We start from the raw sequence: 19,745 nt of genomic DNA, 5'->3' as shown, positions 1-19,745 counted from the left end.
CAGCCTCCCTGAATATTTCCCATATATTCATCAAATATTTGAGCACCAGGTTAGTAATATGTTTTTGGCGATCAGGAGCACTCCAAAGAACTGTCTCTTTTGCTATGGGAGTGAGCAGGTATGTCTTAGCATCATCATGGGGTTTTAGCATCATCTTCAGGGTTGCTATCCTTCCCAGCCAGCATATTTGGTACGTCTTCCAGAATCCAAGTGTGAATATTGTTTGCATATATAGCTGCATACAAAGTCTCATATGAGAATGTAATAAAGACTTTAACCACTTGCCTATCGGCACTTTTACCCCTTCCTGTCCAGGCCAATTTTCAATGACAATTGTGCGGTCATGCAACACTGTACCCAAACAAAATTTTTATAATTTTTTGAGACAGAGAGAACTTTCTTTTGGTGGTATTTAATCACCACTGGGTTTTTTATTTTTTGCTAAACAAACTAAAAAAGACTGAAACTTTTGAAAAAAAAATGTTTTTCTAGTTTCTGTTATAAATTGTTGTAAATAAGTCATTTTTCTCCTTCACTGATGTGCGCTAATGAAGCTGCAGTGATGGGCACTGATATGCTGCACTAATGGGCACTGATAGGTGACACTGATGAGTAGGCACTGATGAGCATTGACAGACATCACTGGTGGACATTGACAGACGTCACTGATGGGCACTGATAGGCATCACTTACTGGCACTGATGGGCAGCACTGCCTGGCACTGATAGGCACACTGATTGGTGGCACTGATAGGCAGCACAGACTGGCACTGAAAGGCAGTACTCATGGGCACTGATATATGGCATTGATGTGCCCTGATATGTGGCATTGATGTGCACTGATGGGCACTGGTATGTGGTATTGCTGGGCACTGACAGGTGGCAGTTATGGGCACTGAAAGGCAGCACTGATGGGGCTACAGTGATCATCAGGGCACTGATGATCAGTGCCCTGATGATCAGTGTAGATGTCCCCTCTGAGGACTGCTGCTTACCGGCTCTCCTCTCCTCACGCACTGTAAGCGTGAGGAGAGGACTGCCGATAACCAGCATTTCCTCTTTACATGTGATCAGCTGTGATTGGACACAGCTGATCACATGACAGAGCCTGTGTTATTGGCTCTTTACTGCGATTGGTGATCGGCTGTGCCCAGGGACACAGCGCACCACCGTTCGCGGGGCGCACATGTGCAGCTAGAGTGGGAGGACGCATTGAAGCCTTTGAACAGTACAAACAATATGTAAAAATTAAAAATATTAACAATACCCATTACAAGTAATCTACCTGACAGAAAACTGCTGTGGTGCACTGCAGCTGACAATGGGCATGGCCCATGGGAGAGTCTTGAGGGGGAATCAAATAAAATCTGTGCCTAGTAACTGTATGTAATGCATACATATACCACAGTCCTTGTCCTCAAAGTCCCACCTTACATAAGTGTCCTCAGAGTCCCACCTTACACACAAATGCACCTTGGCGTGGCAGGCAGATGGCAGTAAAAGGCTGTAAAAAAACATCTACTTGTGTGGCAGGGCTTGTGAATAAAAGCCATGCATTTGTTTTGGTAAAGCTGAGCTAACCCTTTAGTTAAAAAAAGTATTATAACAAATTATTAGAGAGAGCAACACAATGTTGGTGTGATGCGTCACATTGCATCTCAACCCACTGCGCTGAAATAAAGTACTGCAAGCAGCACTTCATGGCAGCACCATAAACTGACAATGTAGAGAAAAAGGCACTGGTGGTGGACAAGGAGGAAAAAGCCTGAATGAGGCCTTAGAGGGCTTGGGGTAGAATGTAAACAATTCACAAGTGAGGGGGAATACAGCCCATCCTGTTATACCGCTTAAAAAGTCACCACAATATCACAAGTGACACCCGTGGCTTTTCACACAGGATAAGAAAGAGTAGATGGTCTCAGGGTCTCAGTGAGATAATCACAGAAGTTGGTGGGCTCAGTACACACATACAGATGAAGGAGACTTATGTACAGAAGATCTGGGTGATAATAGCTTGAAGTTCTGTCCCAGTCTCTGGTTCCAGTCTCCGGTTCCAGTCTCCGGACTCCTCTGATAATTTCCCCCCTCCCATACCCCAACTCCCTGCCACACACCGCCAGCATTGTGCCCCTCTCCTCTTACCACTTACATTAGTGTCCTGGCCAGCAGGTCCCCTCACCCCAGACTCCCAGTTCAATTCTCTAGAGGAGCTGGGAGGTGGACCACTAGAAGGTGGAACAGTTCTGAAGAATGGAATTACATCCTCAGAGTAGGAGTTACATCCTCCTCCTCTGAATGTTGTGACTTGTGTATGCTTGTCATTGGTTGCTTGGAGTCCAGGTAGTCCTAGCGACCAATAATTTTGACAGCCATGAGCAGTCGCAGCGGGACTTGGGACTGTAAACCTCCTTGGAGACTACAGGGAGAGGTCAGCCTCCGTATTTTTACAGAAACATTCTCCCATCCACAGACTTTAATGGATGGGAAAAATCAGTAAGTTGTTTTACAAACTGTTCATAAAATTACGGATGGTTGGCAATTCTGGTTCCTGCCGCAGCCTGAAATTGTGCAGATCAGCCTTTGTGACATCTACTGAGTATGCTCCAGTTTCAGCTGCCTTCTAATCGGTTCATTCCCTCCTTTTTCTTGTCTGTGCAGCTCACATAACTACAGAGCAACACATGCAGGCATAAACACAGTGGTAAATGACAGTCCCCTACCTCCTCCCCCATGGCCTCAGATTGCTACATACCTATGGGAGAATGAAAGATGGTGATTGATGGAGGCTTCACATGCCTGATAGTCCCAGCATATACACACCATAGACACATGCTGGAGAAGCGTGTCACAGCGTGTGATTGGCCTAACCTCCTGCAGATATCTTTAAAGTGTGAACAAAGTGAAAGCTATTGTCAGTCAACTTGAAATGGTTGTAAACCTCAGACGTCAAATATGAACAAAGCATATCTCTCTATAGTGTGTACTTGTGTCACTTAAGAGCACTAAGTGTCATTTCTGTCTTCTTCTTTGCTCCTCTGCTTTCAGCATCAGTCACTTCTGACACGTTTTCCTGACACCAAGAGAGAAATGGTGAAAAGGGAGGGACCTCCAGCAGATTGACAGTCTCAGCTCTGTTTCTGTGCGCTGTGTGGAGGGGGCTGTAAGGTGAGGAGGTAAGGGAACCTCCAATCACCTCTCAGAACTCTGCAAACTGAGCTCTGCAGAGTGTAAATTCAGCTCTCCTCCTCCTATTTTCTGAACTCTCAGAAAGCGTTAAACATTTCCTACTTTGAATGGATATAGAGAAGAGAAGACCACAGATAAACAGGCACAACTTATGTAGGAGGATTTGGTTCAGATCTGCGTATCACCTGAAGCCAGTCACTTCACTAGGTATACAGTATGTAAGGTGGTTTACAACCACTTTACACTCTGCCTACACCATGTTATTGCAAAAAAAAAATGTTTGCTTTGAAATGTAGATTTGTATTAAGTTTTACTTCATTGTTGTTATTAATTTTAATTCTGTGTTCTAAAAGCCTTTTTATTCATGTGATTGGCACAGCACTAATTAGCCCTGTGCAGATACAGATTCATACATCAGCAGAGTAATAGAAACTCCTTTTTTCCTGGGGATGGGAAATACTTGGGAAATGTCATGTGAACAGCAATGAATAAATAAGACAATTTTTTTATATTAAATACAGTGGCATGATCTTTATACAAAAATACAGGTGAAACTCAAAAAATTAGAATATCGTGCAAAAATTTATTTTATTTCAGTAATGCAACTTAAAAGGTGAAACTAATATATGAGATCGACTCATTACATGCAAAGCTAGATAGTTCAAGTCGTGATTTGTCATAATTGTGACGATTTTGGCTTACAGCTCATGAAAACCCCAAATCCACAATCTCAGAAAATTAGAATATTGTGAAAAAGTGCAATATTCTAGGCTCAAAGTGTCCCACTCTAATCAGCTAATTAAGCCATAACACCTGCAAAGGGTTCCTGAGCCATTAAATGGTCTCTCAGTCTGGTTCAGTAGGAATCACAATCATGGTAAACACTGCTGACCTGCCAGTTGTGCAGAAAACCATCATTGACACCCTCCATAAGGAGGGAAAGCCTCAAAAGGTAATTGCAAAAGAAGTTGGATGTTCCCAAAGTGCTGTATCAAAGCACATTAATAGAAAGTTATGTGGAAGGGAAAAGTGTTTAAGAAAAAGGTGCACAAACAGCAGGGATGACCGCAGCCTGGAGAGGATTGTCAGGAAAAGGCCATTCAAAAGTGTTGGGGACTTTCACAAGGAGTGGACTGAGTGCTGGAGTCGGTGCATCAAGAGCCACCACACACAGACGGATCCTGGACATGGGCTTCAAATGTCATATTCCTCTTGTCAAGCAGCTCCTGAACAACAAACAAAGTGGTCCAAAGTCCTCTTTTCTGATGAGAGCAACTTTTGCATCTCATTTGAAAACCAAGGACCCAGAGTATGGAGGAAGAATGGAGAGGCACACACTGCAAGATGAAGTCCAGTGTGAAGTTTCCACAGTCTGTGCTGATTTGGGGAGCCATGTCATCTGCTGGTGTTGGCCCACTGTGCTTCATTAAGTCCAGGGTCAATGCAGCCGTCTACCAGGAGATTTTGGAGCACTTCATGCTTCCTTCCACAGACGAGCTTTATGGGGATGCTGACTTCATTTTCCAGCAGGACTTGGCACCTGCCCACACTGCCAAAAGCACAAAAACCTAATTCAATGACCATGGGATTACTGTGCTTGATTGGCCAGCAAACTCGCCTGACCTGAACCCCATAGAGAATCTATGGGGCATTGCTAAGAGAAATATGAGAGACATGAGACCAAACAATGCAGAAGAGCTGAAGGCTGCTATTGAAGCATCCTGGTCTTCCATAATGCCTCAGCAGTGCCACAGGCTGATAGCTTCCATGACAAGCCACTTTGAGGCAGTAATTGCTGCAAAAGGGGCCCAAACCAAGTACTGAGTACATATGCATGCTTATACTTTTCAGAGGTCCGATATTGTTCTATGTACAATCCTTGTTTTATTGATTGCATGTAATATTCTAATTTTCTGAGATTGTGGATTTGGGGTTTTCATGAGCTGTAAGCCATAATCATCACAATTATGACAAATCACGGCTTGAACTATCTTGCATTGCATGTAATGAGTCTATCTCATATATTAGTTTCACCTTTTAAGTTGCATTACTGAAATAAATTAACTTTTGCATGATATTCTAATTTTTTGAGTTTCACCTGTAAAAGTGATAAAGGTCATTAAACATTGTATGTTTAGTATTACTTTGAGCAGCTTCACACTGCCACGGGTCAGTCCTGCTGTGCTTTTGGTGCAGCTGACCCGAAGGTTTCATGCAGGTTAGCTGGTCCTTCCTATAGACTTCTATGATGTCTGTGGTTTTGGTGACATTTCAGAAAGTGCACCAAAGATTCAGCATATAGGAGAATTGTTGCGCTTTCTGAAACCACACCAAAACTGGAGAACCTCATAGAAGTGTATGGGAAAGTACAGCTATTCCACGTGAAAACCACAGGTTAGCTGCACTTTAACAAAAGCGCAGCGGGGCACTGTGGAGCTGCCCTTTAAGAATGTCGAGTTGGGTCGCGTATGGTTGGCCTCACTTTTCATGTGTTGTTCCCTGACCGATGACAAATGTATACAAAGAGGTCAATAGGAAACATTTTGCTTATTAAACTGATAAAATGTATTTCTGTTTTGTTTATAGTAGAGTTGCTATTGTTTGTTTGCTTTTGCAGTGTAATATTGTATTTTTATTTAGATCGTTCATGTAATGCTTCATGGATTTAATTTGATGCTGTTTATATTCAGATTTTTATAAACTTGAAAATAGATATTCTGTGGAATTGTTCAATTTTTTGTTTTGCTTTTGTTTTCTGTTTATTAGTGACCTAGGTAATTTCCAGGTCATGGATACCCGACTGTGTCTCCAGGGTGCTGGGACCCTTGCAATCATTCAGAATGCTGTCATCAATATTTTTGTTGTGTATTTATAATGCTGATGGTCAGAGTCTTCTCAAACCAGGAATATATCTCTCAGGACTGTGGCCCTGTGTATGAACAATGCGCATAGGAGAATGCAAATAAACATACACACAGAGGTGCAAGTTTATGTGTCACATTGGTGCCACCAAGCAGATACTAACAGCCAGAATCAAAGTAAAGTTGCTGAGCTGTACCATCTAACTCAGGGATCTCCAAACTTTACTGTCCTTCAAACTTTAGGGGGGCCGTACTGTGCCCAGTGGGAGTAGAAAATGTCCTGGTGTCAGTGGGAAGAATAGTGCTCCATTATTGGTATTAGGGGCAGTAATAGTGCCCCATCGTTGGTATCAATGGGAGGAATATTGTCCCATTGTTGGTGTCAGTGGGAGGAATAGTGCCCCATTGTTGGTGTTAGTGGGAGGAATAGTGCCCCATCATTAGTGTCAGTGGGAGGTGTAGTGCCCCATCATTGGTATCAGTGGGAGGAATAGTGCCCCATCATTGGTGTCAGTGGGAGGAATAGTGTCCCATCATTGATGTTCCTGGGAGGAATAGTGTCCTATTGTTGGCGTCAGTGGGAGTAATAGTGCCCTATCCTTGGTAAAAATGGGGAAAACAGTACCCTGTCATTGGTAGGGTTGCCACCTCATCCCCTTAAAACTGAACACGTATTATTCACAGAGGTTCTGAGGCTAATTTAATACAGATAAGGCACTATTTGAGTTCAATTACCACCTTAATCAGCCACAGAACCTGTGTAATTAATATGTGTTCAGTTTTAAAGGGATGAGGTGGCAACCCTAGTCATTGGTCTCAATGGGAGGAATAGTGTCCCATTGTTGGTGTCAGTAAAATGACTAGGGCCCCATTGTCAGTGGCACGAAATGCTGACAGTTGGGGGACTAAGGCCCCAAGGGCTGGATAAAAGCAAGCAAAGAGCCACATCCAGCCCCTGGGTCACAGTTTGGAGACCACTGTTCTAACTGATATGTACCTAAGCAACTGCCAAAGTAAAATGTAAACCCCTATTGCTAGAATCATGAAAAACTATTTTTGTGCTGTTAAAAATATAAATAAATGAAATGGAAAGGTTATTTTAGGGCATTTATATATAAACAGAAACCATAACATATAGTCTTTACTCATTATTGGCTTCACATTTTGTATATGTATATTTTCCATGGTTAGGCATAAAAGGAAACTCATCTAATTTTTTTCTTACCTCTTTCTTGCACAGTTCCTCCATTCTGAGTGATGCTGCCATTTAAAAAATAGTAATTCACAGCTGGGTTTTTCCTTTTTTTTTCTGCCGGTCTATTGATGATGTCATGTACCGTACCACAGCACACTGTTGGGGAAAAAAGACTTTACCCTGAAATCTCGTAAGAAAAGTAAAAGCTTATTTTTGTTATTACAATTAATGTCACACAAAACATGGTGCTAGATGAGGCTCACACACTGTGCCTTTTATTTCTTTTATTTCCCCAAGATCTTGCAAGATCTCACTGTTAGGAAACTAGATCTCCCAGAAAGGTAATGGTGACATAGCCTTCCCAGGGGCATCTGTGAGTCTGGGACTATGGCACTAGTGCCTCTGAAGACCAGGAAGTGTGAAACCCTTAACAATAATTAATAGCCAATATATAGACTTTGAAAAATGACTATAAAATAATTTAAAATCAGAATGCAGAGCTGCATGTGGATGTGTTTTTTAATGAAAAGATGAACGGGGATAAATGACCACTTTGCAGCAAATCATATGTGTGTTGTGGTAAACTGTATTAAAAATAAATAAATAAAAGGGTTCCCGACAGATTTTTGATACATTCTAGTGCAATGCATGTTAAACATGAAATAAGGCACATAACGCGCATGTGATATTGCAATGCACAGGTTTAATACATGAACACACATTGATAGGATTGTTTAGATTAAAAGAAGGCAGCTATATGCACCTAAGTCTTATGTCCAGGTCCCTCATTGCCGCTGTTTCTGGATGCTGGGGAACCACTAATTTAGTTCTGCAATAGTACCTGAGATGGCTGGATCTCTCAGCAACCCAACGCTGATATCAGTCCTCTTCTGGATCCTGAGAGCACCACACTGCTGGATATCCTATAGGAAGTGTCCACATCATGCAGGCAGTGATGTGGACACCAAAAGAAGAACCCATGCAGGATGTAAACAGAAGAGAACACTTGGGGCTGGAAGGTCATGTGACCACAAGTATAGGTAAGTGAAAAAGGTTTTTAGAGATGAGTTTTTTCACATCCAGTGATTATTATTATTATACAGTATTTATATAGCGCCAACAGTTTGCTCAGCGCTTTACAATATAAAGGGAGACAGTACAGCAACAAATACAGTTCAATACAAGAGGGATAGGAGGTCCCTGCTCCTTGGAGCTTACAATCTAAGAGGGAGGGACTGTGATCAGTTGAAGGGGGAGGAGGGGGTGGAAACTATCCCAAAGTGGGGCTCCCATGCAAGTCATTCTAAACAACACAAGGTAGAGACCTATGTATAATCCTGCTCCTAAGACACATCTAGAAGAAATTGTTTTTTTTTAAACTATTTTTAGGTATGCTTTGTAAGTGTGAACATGTAACCAATATATAGTGGGGGTTTCTCAAATTTGACTACAAAAGGTGTAAATACACTTCAAGGCCTCGTTCACACCCACAGTTACAATGAACACATGACTGCTGGTGTGAGCACAGCCATCCCGGTGACAATTCATTCAGTTCTGTTCACCACAGCGACATTACAAAGCTGTGATTTTACATCACTACATGCTGCTCTGAAAAAAGTACTGCACTGCAGCAGAGTGGTGTGAACTGACTTCATAGCAAACAAAGCTAATTGCTTTACGTTGGGACTGTGCTGGAGAAGGCTAACCACGCAGCCCAGGGCTATTGCTCTGAATGGGCCCTAGGACCTCATGCACTGGCTGTATTGATTTAATGCAGGATCTTGCTGGCAGCAACGTCCTGGATAAAATGAACTCAAACAGATATACACCCACTTATGTCCACATGAACTGAGAGACGTATTTCATTCTGTGCCTGTGCCACTGATTACACACTATTGATGTTTAAGGGTCAGTCCTGAGCAGTAGTGCATAAGGTCCATTTATGCTGTACAGTACTCATGCACATGGACATACAGTAAATATGTCTGTACGTACCTGTATTTGTGTCACATTTGGGAAATGACCCCCATAAGTGTGCATGTGTAAACACAAGTGCCGCTAATTACAGGGATATACCTATGTACAGCATATTATGTAAGTTCTATGGGCAGAATTACACACCAGCTGGGGCTCCTTGGCATTGCAAAGACAAGTGCAGGGGCAGACTGACCATTTGGAAACTCGGGCACTGCCCGAGGGCCCGTGGTCAGTAGGGGGCCCCAAGAGATGCCCCTGGTACCTTTTTCATAGGCTTTTTTGAGTTTGGGCAAGGACACAAGGGCCCCATGATCCCCTATTGCCCGGGGGCCCTTTGAGTTGTGTATTTTATGCTGTACACCCATATGTGTGTTTGTACATCTATTTGCATGAGCCCTTAATGCTAGCACAAATGTTTACATGATACCGCATAAAGTACACCTGTATTTGCAGTACATTAGGGAAATTACACCCATATGCTTGCCTGTGCATAATCAAGTACCACAGTTACAGGCATATATATAGTTTATATTTTCTTAATGCCTTTAACATTAGCACTAACATTTACATCAGTAAATACAATCAAACCACGAATGCAGTTTACAGAAGTGTTACAGACCAAAGCGGAGCAGTGTGACTGGGCCTATGACATACAGTACTGCTGCATTCAGATTGCAAATGACAGATCTGAATGCAGCAAATTGTACACCTGTGTACATGAGCCCTTAGCTACAACAACACTAATAGTAGTAGTATTAACAATATGATGATGTTCAACAGCAGAGTACTTTTTAACCACAAAAACAGTAATAGTCATTATAATAATGATACAAAGATGATGAGGATCGTGTTGCCTAGCAGAGAGCTTACTGTATTACCAACACAATAGTAATAATAATTATATTAATAAGAAGAAGTAGGAGGTGATGATAATGACTGTGTTTCCCAGCAGAGCCCTTAGTAGCCACAACAACAACAATAAGAAGAAGATGATGATGGATGATGACGACTATGTTCCCCAGCAGAGCCCTTATTAGCTACAACAACAGGAATGACAAAGTAGTAAAAACAATAATAATATGTAGATGATAAGGATCACATTCCCCTGCAGAGCCCTTATAAGCAGCGTCATCAGCAATAATAATATGAAAATGAGATGAACCATGTTCCCCAACAGAGCTCTTATTAGCCACAAGAACAATAATAATAATATGAACTTAAAGATGACTGTGTTTCAAAACAGAGTCTTTATTAGACACAGTAATAATAATAATAATAATAATAATATGAAGACGATGAACACAGTTTTTACCAGAAGAGCCCTTATTACTCAGAACAAAAGTAAGAATAATAATCATAATTATTATTATTAAGATGATATGGACCATGGTCTGCAGCAGAGCTCTTATTAGCCACAAGAACAATAATAATGATATGAACATGAAGATGAGTGTTTCAAAACATGGCCTTCATTAGAAATGTTATTATTAATATGATGAACACTATGTTCCCCACCAGAGCCTGTATTACCCAAAACAAAAGTAACAAAAAAAATACTGCTACTACTACTAATAATAATAATAATTATTATTATTATTAGATGATATGGACCATGGTCCCCAGCAGAGCCCTTATTAGCCACAATAATAATTTGAAGATGACATTGTTTCAAAGCAAAACCTTTATTATTATTAATAATAATAATAATAATAATAATAATTATTATTATTATTATTATTATTATTATTAATAATAATAATAAAGGTTTTGCTTTGAAGCAATGTCATCTTCATATTATTAATATTGCTCTTATTAATAATTATAATTATTATTATTAGATGATATGGACTATGATCCCCAGCAGAGCTCTTATTATCCACAAGAGCAATATTAATAATATGAAGATGACATTGCTTCAAATCAGGGCCTGTTCAAGACACAGTAATAGTAATAATAATATTAATAATAATATGAAGCCCTTTTAGCCACAGGAACAATAATAATAATAATATGAGCATGGCAGTGTTTAAAAGCAGAGCTTTTATTAGACACAGTAACAACAACAGTAATAATAATAACAATATATATTATTGTTGTTATTATTATTACTATTACTATTACTCGAAGATTATATAGACCATGTTCCCCAGCAAAGCCCTTATTAGCCACAGCAACAGTAATAATAATAATAATAAAATAAATCAATCTATATTATTTTGTATTATTATTATTCTAAATTATATAGACCATGTTCCCCAGCAAAGCCCTTATTAGCCACAGCAACAGTAATAATAATAATAATAATAAAATAAATCAATCTATATTATTTTTGCATTATTATTATTCTAAATTATATAGACCATGTTCCCCAGCAGAGCACTTATTAGCCACAGCAACAGTAATAGTAATAATAATAATAAAATAAATCAATCTATATTATTTTTGTTATTATTATTATTCGAAGATGATATAGACCATGTTCCCCATCAGAGCACTTATTAGCCACAGAAACAGTAAAAATAATAATAATAATAATAATACGGAGATGCTATGGACCATGTTCCCAGAAGAGCCCTTATTAGCCCAAAGATTAATAATAATGAGATGAATATGAAGATGCCAGTGTTGCCGAGCACAGCCCCGATCAGACACAGGAATGGCAATATGATGATGATGATGGTGTCCCCCCTATGTCTGGGACTGGGCAGGAGCTCTCTTGTAGGGACCTCTTCCCACTTGCAGCCAGCTGGTGGGCTCATGTCATTGTGCTGGGAGAGGAGGCAGAGAAGGGGCGGCTCCATGTGCTCCTAATTCCCCCACCATTGGATTACTTAGTTGTAAGTGATGAGATCAGCAGGGATCAGCTTTCAGGATGGGGCACTGCTTCAGCAGCAGGCTCTTCCCATCTGGGCTGTCTCTCTCCTATGCAGGCGCTGGGGGTGACAAAGGTAATCTTTAAACACAAAGCCCAAGTGCCCCCTTAGGGCTCCGCTGAAAAGGAGAAGACATAAAGGAGATCTGGAGAGGAGAGCCTGTGTGCTGGATGGCTGTGTCAGCCCTGATCTGTGACATGCTGCTGAGAAGAGTAGATTTTGGGGGAGGCAGTTAGCTGTGCTGCACTGCATCTGTGGACCGGAGAGAAAACACACAACTGTATTCCTCCACTGTGCCTACATTGGGAGTATCATCATTCCTCCAGGAACTTTATCTGGATACCCAGGCTGCTGCTGCTGGAAGCTGTGCTATCTACCCCCTGGGTAGGCTGGGAGTTGTACTTCTCCAAGGATCCTTATTTTTTTTACTCTTTCTTGGATTTTGGGCTTTAATGATACCCTCTGGATGTGTGATTGCTAAGTGAGAGGTAAGTGCTGTGTGTGATCACCCCAACTCCACCTTTGTATAATCCTGAAGGTTTGCAGGGGAAGCATTGCTCTATGAAGCTGTCTGGAGCCACAATTCTTTGTACATTGCTTGCTTGTGATGTTTGTGTTATGAAAATCAGATCTTTGTTTTAGAAACAGACATCTTGTGAGGTCAGCCAGCATCAATGAACTGTGTGCCAGCAGGATCCTGTCTGCTTTCTGTAGTGGTACTCAGTGTTGACTTGTGTGCATCATACCAGTGTTCATGGGCTGAATTATATAGCAGTACTCAACAATGACGTGTGTACATCACATTAGTGTCCATGGGCTGCATTCTATAGCAGTACTCAACAATGACTTGTGTACATCACATATGACTTTTGTACATCACATTAGTGTCCATGGGCTGCATTCTATAGCAGTACTCAGCAATGACTTGTGTACATCACATTAGTGTCCATGGGCTGCATGCATTCTATAGCAGTACTCAGCAATGACTTGTGTACATCACATTAGTGTCCATGGGCTGCATTCTATAGCAGTACTCAACATTGACTTGTGTACATCACACCAGTGTTCATGGGCTGACTTCTATAGCAGTACTCAACAATGACCTTTGTACCTAACACCAGTGTCCATGGGCTGCATTCTATACCAGTACTCAACAATGACTTGTGTACATCACATATGACTTTTGTACATCACATTAGTGTCCATGGGCTGCATTCTATAGCAGTACTCAGCAATGACTTGTGTACATCACATTAGTGTCCATGGGCTGCATTCTATAGCAGTACTCAGCAATGACTTGTGTACATCACATTAGTGTCCATGGGCTGAATTCTATAGCAGTACTCAACAATGACTTGTGTACATCACACTAGTGTTCATGGGCTGAATTCTATAGCAGTACTCAACAATGACTTGTGTACATCACACCAGTGTTCATGGGCTGAATTCTATTGCAGTACTCAACAATGACTTATGTACATCACACTAGTGTTCATGGGCTGACTTCTATAGCAGTACTCAACAATGACCTGTGTACCTAACACCAGTGTCCATGGGCTGCATTCTATAGCAGTACTCAGCAATGACTTGTGTACATCACACTAGTGCCTATGGGCTGAATTCTATAGCAGTACTCAACAATGACTTGTGTACATCACACCAGTGTTCATGGGCTGAATTCTATAGCAGTACTCAACAATGACCTGTGTACCTAACACCAGTGTCCATGGGCTGAATTCTATAATGGTACTCAACAATGAACTGTGTAAACCACACTAGTGCCTATATGCTGAATTGTATAGCAGTACTCAACAATGAATTGTGTACATCACACTAGTGTCCATGGGCTGAATTTTATAGTAGTACTCAACAATGACCTGTGTCTATCACACCAGTGTCCATAAGCTGAATTCTAGAATGGTACTCAATTGTACTGTGTAAACCACACTAGTGCCTATATTCTGAATTGTATAGTAGTACTCAACAATGACTTGCGTACACCTCATTAATGTCCATAGGATTAGTTGTATAGTAGTACTCAACAATGACCTGTGTACATCAAACTAGTGTCCATAAGCTGAAATATATAGTGATACTCAGCAGTGAACTGTGTATTTCACATTAGTGCTTATAGGCTGAATTGTATAGTAGTATTCATCAATGAACTGTGTACATCCACATTAGTGTCCATAAGCTGAATTCTATTGTGGTACTCAGTAATGAACTGTGTACATCCCACCAGTGTCCATGGGCTGAATTGTATAGTGGTACTCCTCAATGAACAGTGTACATCCACATTAGTGTACATAGGCTGATTTGTATAGTAGTACTCACCATGACGTGTACATCCCACTAGTGTCCATGGTCTGAATTGTACAGTAATACTTATCAATGGGCTTTGTAAATCCCACTAGTGTCCTTAGGCTAAACTCTCTACTGGTACTCATCAATAAACAATGTACATCAATATTTGTGTCCATAGGCTCAATTGTATAGTGGCACTCAACAAAAATCTATGCATACATCCTACTAGTGTCCATAGGTTGAATTATATAGCAGTACTCAACAATGACCTGTGTATATCCACATTAAGTCTATAAGCTGAATTCTATAGTGTTTCTGAACAATGATCTGAGTAGCCCTACATTAGTGTGTTTAGGCTGAATTATCTAATGGTACTCAGTAATGTATATCGCACTGGCTCCATAGGCTGAACTATGTATATCACACTAGTTCCATAGGCTGAATCCTATAGTGTTTCTCAACAATGAACTATGCACATCACACGGGTGCCATAGGCTGAATCCTCATTGAATGCTATGAGCACACGTCATTTGTTTCTATGCATCATGAAATAAGCCTTTGTGTTTATGTTTATCCCCTCTTGTGAGTTAGTATACTGCTGATGTTTCCTTTGTGCTTTATTGCAGCATTGGCTTGCTCTGGCCACCCTTCTCACTTGATATTCTTGACATCCTTTTGTGCAAAGCCAAATGCCTATTGATTGTGTCCCAGGACAGCTAAATGCACTTTGTGCTGAGAAGCTGAATAGACCCAGCAAGTTTCTGATGCTTTATCTGATCTTGCCCAAGACAAATGCTGACTTCCTCAAGTTTATGCTCTCTGCATCTAGAAATTTCTTAGCTATGGTAAATGACATGGTATTCCTCCATTGAAGCGAGGGCATACAGTAGGTGGCATATTACCAGTCCTTTCAGGCAAAATGTTATTCTGCCAATAATGACAATTGTGTGCCGGCCATTGAACTGGTATCTGCAATTATCCCTTATTACCAGCACTTGCCTTGCAGCAAATTGGACGTTTGTGAGTGGATAGAGTGTCTTATGAACGGTTTGTGGTTCCTGGTGTTTATAGTCATACGTGTAGAATACACTGACAATTTTGCTTCACAAGAGTACAGCAGCAACTGAGCTCAGCCAAATAATCGATGGGTTATTTTGGTTCCTCCTTAGGAGGTTATAAAACACAAATATATATATATATATATATATATATATATATATATATAGACAATTGTGCTGCTCCTATGATGTGGGGTTCAGGGGAATAATTGAAATCACCATGCCTCCCCTATTTTGCCATTTCTGATAAAGCTGATAACCATCATTTGGTAACTTTCCAGGGATTACTGCTCTAGAGATGCAGTCAATTCCAACCATTTTCTCTTATTATAGTCCTGGTATGTTGTATGGTGTTGTCTGGTAATGTTAATTTATTCCCTCTTTAGTGCTATTTCTAATCTGATTCTAATCTGATTCCTGTGTAAACACAAGCACTAGAGTGACACACAGACATGAATAATTGTTCTTCCAAAGATCCATAATCCTGAACTTGGTTGTTATGCACAGAATGCAAATGTACAGTTTATTGTACAGCGATTACCTAGATCGCAGCAGTGGGCTTTATCTGCTCTCAGGCATCAGATACAATTTCCAGCTTGACTAATCAACTCATTCAGAATTTAGTTCTGCAAAGTTGTCTGTTGGGATTATTTATTCCATATAAGCTTTCAATTACTGGGCAAACATTATTATTATACAGGATTTATATAGCCAACAGTTTTTGCAATACTTTACAAAATTAAAGGTGACAATACAGCCACAATACAGTTCAGGACTAGAGGGATATGGGGGGCCCCATTCATGAAAGCTTACAGCCTAAAATGGGACAGGCAACTATTTCAGAAGGTAGTAGTTGTGAGGGGTGAGACAAAGTAAGTGTTCAGTTAACAGGTAGAATAAGCCAGCCATACCTAGATCGATATTTGGCCAGTTCAGCAGGAACTGGCTGAATTTCGATCCATGTATGGGTATGCTGGTTGTACAGAATTAATCTACTGATTAACTTCTATACAGCCTGTTGAAAAATGTCTGCATGATCAGCACCGCCTGCTATAGCCTGCAGTGCTGATCAGTGTATTCTGATATCCCGGAAGTCTTCCCACTGTCAGAATACAAAGGCAGGAGTGATTCCCCCATCCACATCGAATGTATAGATGGGGGAATCAGGTCATCTTTTTCAGGTTAACCTACTGGTTGAACAAAAAAAAAGACTAATGTATAGGCTGCCATAGGCTTCCCTAAATTTTGAATAACGTACAAACATACCTGATATCTAATAATTAAGTCAGAAACTATTTAGGGTTCATGCACATGACCATATCTGGCAGTATAATAAAAAATTCCAGTATGTTTCCCTACTAGAGAAGCCATACATACTGTGTACAGCTACCTTTAGAAGTCATTGGCTGTATGCAGCTATGCGCAAGTACCTGTGTAAATATGCAAATACATACGGGGTACAACTCTAGATCCAAGAGTTTGCAACCATGCCGGAACACATAGTTGTCCTGATGTGGCTACAGAGTTATACCCCAGAACACATACACGTGTTTACAAAAGTACTTACACATACATGTATAGCAGCTGATGGCCATTGATTTCTATAGACAGTCATACACAGCACCTGAGGGCTCCATGGGGGGGGGGGGGGGGAATATGCCAGAATTTACACCATATGACCAGATAAAGCCATGTTGATGCACCTCCAAGGTAACTTGTTTTGTGAGATACTTGGGCTCCCATGCTGACCTGTGATGCTGACCTGTGTTTTGGGATCCATGCACAATGGACTTAAAAAAAACCAGTTCTTTTGGCAGAAATAAAAAAACTCTCATATAGAGCATTTTTGGACAGTTGTTTAGGAGCGTTTAGCATTTTTTTTTCTGCAAAAAAACTCCGTTCAAAGACGCAAACCAGAAAGGACTTTTTTTCTGCCTCTAAACGCTGAGCTTAAAATACAACTCTAATCTTCCTAATGTGCATGGACACACAGGAAAACACTGAGCTGCTTCTACAGGAAAAACGCAAAACCCGTGTAGAAGCAGCATTATTTAAGCTCAGTGTGCATTAACCCTAAGTCAGTGCTCTGAAACAAACCTACAGATCAAGAGTTCTGATTGCAGTCTGACTTTATTTTCTGCATGGTTGTTCCAGGTCTTTGGCTCAGAATGTTTTTTTAGATCAGAGGATCACTATTACTGCCAGACAACTATCATTTTCAGGTGGGTAGCAATGGAGGCCTTCAGGGTTTTCTAAGCACAAGTTTCTTTTAAGTTCTCTGTAAGTTCTTAGACACTTAAAACAAACTGCGGAAACGCATACAAATATAAAGAAACTATTATTAGATTATTATTATTAGAAACTATTACACATGAAAAAGTGTACTTACTATAAAATCTAAGGACCCAGTTCTGGAATTACCCATTTACAAGAATGCAGCGAGGATCAGCTGCAGAAATCAACCTACTTTTTCAGCATGGTCCAAGGACAGTTAAAAGCATGCCTTCAAGCATTTTCTTTGCATGGATAAGCACACATACTGCGTAGTTTTTTTTGCTCAAATGCTAACATTTGAGTGCATTACTACTACAACTCAAATGTTAGCAAAACCAGGGCTTAGTGCTTGGGCACCCATGGACACTGCCTAGGGGCCCCAAGTGCATGGGGGCCCCATGACAATCTTGCATTACACCATACTTGTCAGTTGTCCTAGATTTGCTGGGACAGTCACACTTTTTCCTAAGCTGTCCCGGGGTGGCTGTGTCTCAGTTAGCATCCTGGAATCTGGGCTGCAGGGATAACAGCCTGTCACTGTGGTAAATCTACAATCAAAACGACATCTTCCCCCACTACTTGTTTAAAATTGATTTTATTGAAAGTACTAATATATATTTAGTTCTATCGGCTATTTATATTTCAATTCTTGAGAGTAGGTACGTAATTTGGGGCAGGCTGGTTGGAGCCCCAGTGCATTACTTTGCCAAAGGGCCCATGATGCTGTTAAGATGGTCCTGATCAAAACTGCTATGTGTAGATGATCCCTATGGAAAAGCTATCACTTGGCTTATATTTTGTACAAATGGTCTTTCTTGATCTATACAGTATAGGGATTTAGTGATTTGTACACAAAAACATTACCTCCAGTGCATTACATCAATATAAATTAGGGCTTATGAACAGACATTGGATATATCTTTGGAGATACCACTTGACACGTGCATCATGTATGCTCTGATGTGTATTGATGGTTTCAGGACAATCACTCTTGCGGTCTATGGTGAAAGGAAGATGATGTGGATGTGTAGTACAGATTAATGCTGCTGCATAGGTTGACATACTGCAAGTGTAGAGCGGTATATGCTGGCCAGAGTGTGCTGAAGCACTGCGCTTGACAAGCTGTATTCATCTGTAAGAGGAACAAAGATAAGGATGCCAGGTACAACTTGGGACATGTGCTCACTGTAGTGGGATTCGTCATGATAAGCCTGTGGTATGCAATTTATTGCTTTTACCTTTATTTACAAAAATGTTTTACTGGAAGGACATGCAATGTGATTATTTTGGAATCCCTTTTAATTGTTTCTGCCAAATGTACACCATGGACCTCCCTGATCACACGTGACTGTCTTCCCTCCTCAGTGTTTGTACTGCCCATTATTGTAATGAAGAGTAAATCTGAAGGGTTAGTCAGCAGGACTAATTGGACAGAGTGCATTCTACATAGTAAGATCAAGTCTGCAATCGCTTCCATATACTCCATTTCCTCGTGCTTGTGGAGCACATGCAGCACACGCTCTGCCTTGCAGTATAATGCAGTACTATGCTCCTGACAAAGCCATGGCTCTTCTAAATTGTCAATTCACTTTAACTTGGCAGCATTGTTAATGCGTCTGCAGCTTGCCAACATGGTTAGAATATATTTCAGTGTCTTACATAGTAGAGAATAGTACAGGAATGTACAATATATCTGTTACCACAGATGACCCCATTGAGGTTTCAGTAATGTGTGTGAATTTTCCCATTGCATGGCTTTATGTGTCCATTTCCCCATTGTGCAGATGGACCATTTTAGGAAGTGTTAAAAGCACCTGGAAATCCACATTGCTGCAAATACAAAAACAATATTCTATTCTAAGCTGTAGATATAGTCCTGTAAAACCATCTATACTAAAACAGTGTATAGAAAGAACACAACAACCAATCAGAACTGACTTTTCCTTGTTCTGAGTTTTGTAAAGTTGCCCATACACAGAGGACAGGCCACCTTAAACCGTTTCTTTAGGTCAGGTGGC

The 19,745-nt window shown here is 40.6% G+C and overlaps 1 protein-coding gene across 2 annotated transcripts in view; it reads left to right on the top strand.

The window, feature by feature from the left end:
- The window catches only part of SPSB4 (splA/ryanodine receptor domain and SOCS box containing 4), a 224,645-nt gene that overhangs the window by 17,348 nt on the left and 187,552 nt on the right, over nucleotides 1–19,745 (top strand). The window contains exon 1 of one of the 2 annotated variants that reach the window (XM_089669510.1): nucleotides 12,062–12,579. The exons of the other annotated variant lie outside the window; for it this stretch is intronic. The gene's annotated coding sequence lies outside the window, so the exon portion shown is untranslated. Of the gene's footprint in view, nucleotides 1–12,061; nucleotides 12,580–19,745 lie in introns of those variants that run through there. 2 annotated transcript variants of the gene reach the window in all.

Source organism: Staurois parvus, unplaced genomic scaffold (genome assembly GCF_062004578.1).
Source record: "Staurois parvus isolate SC_StPar_1 unplaced genomic scaffold, SC_StPar_1.0 ptg000078l, whole genome shotgun sequence".
Lineage (NCBI taxonomy): Eukaryota > Metazoa > Chordata > Amphibia > Anura > Ranidae > Staurois > Staurois parvus.
The sequence above is the reverse complement of the archived record's forward strand: the minus strand, read 5'-3'. Positions and strand labels throughout refer to the sequence as shown.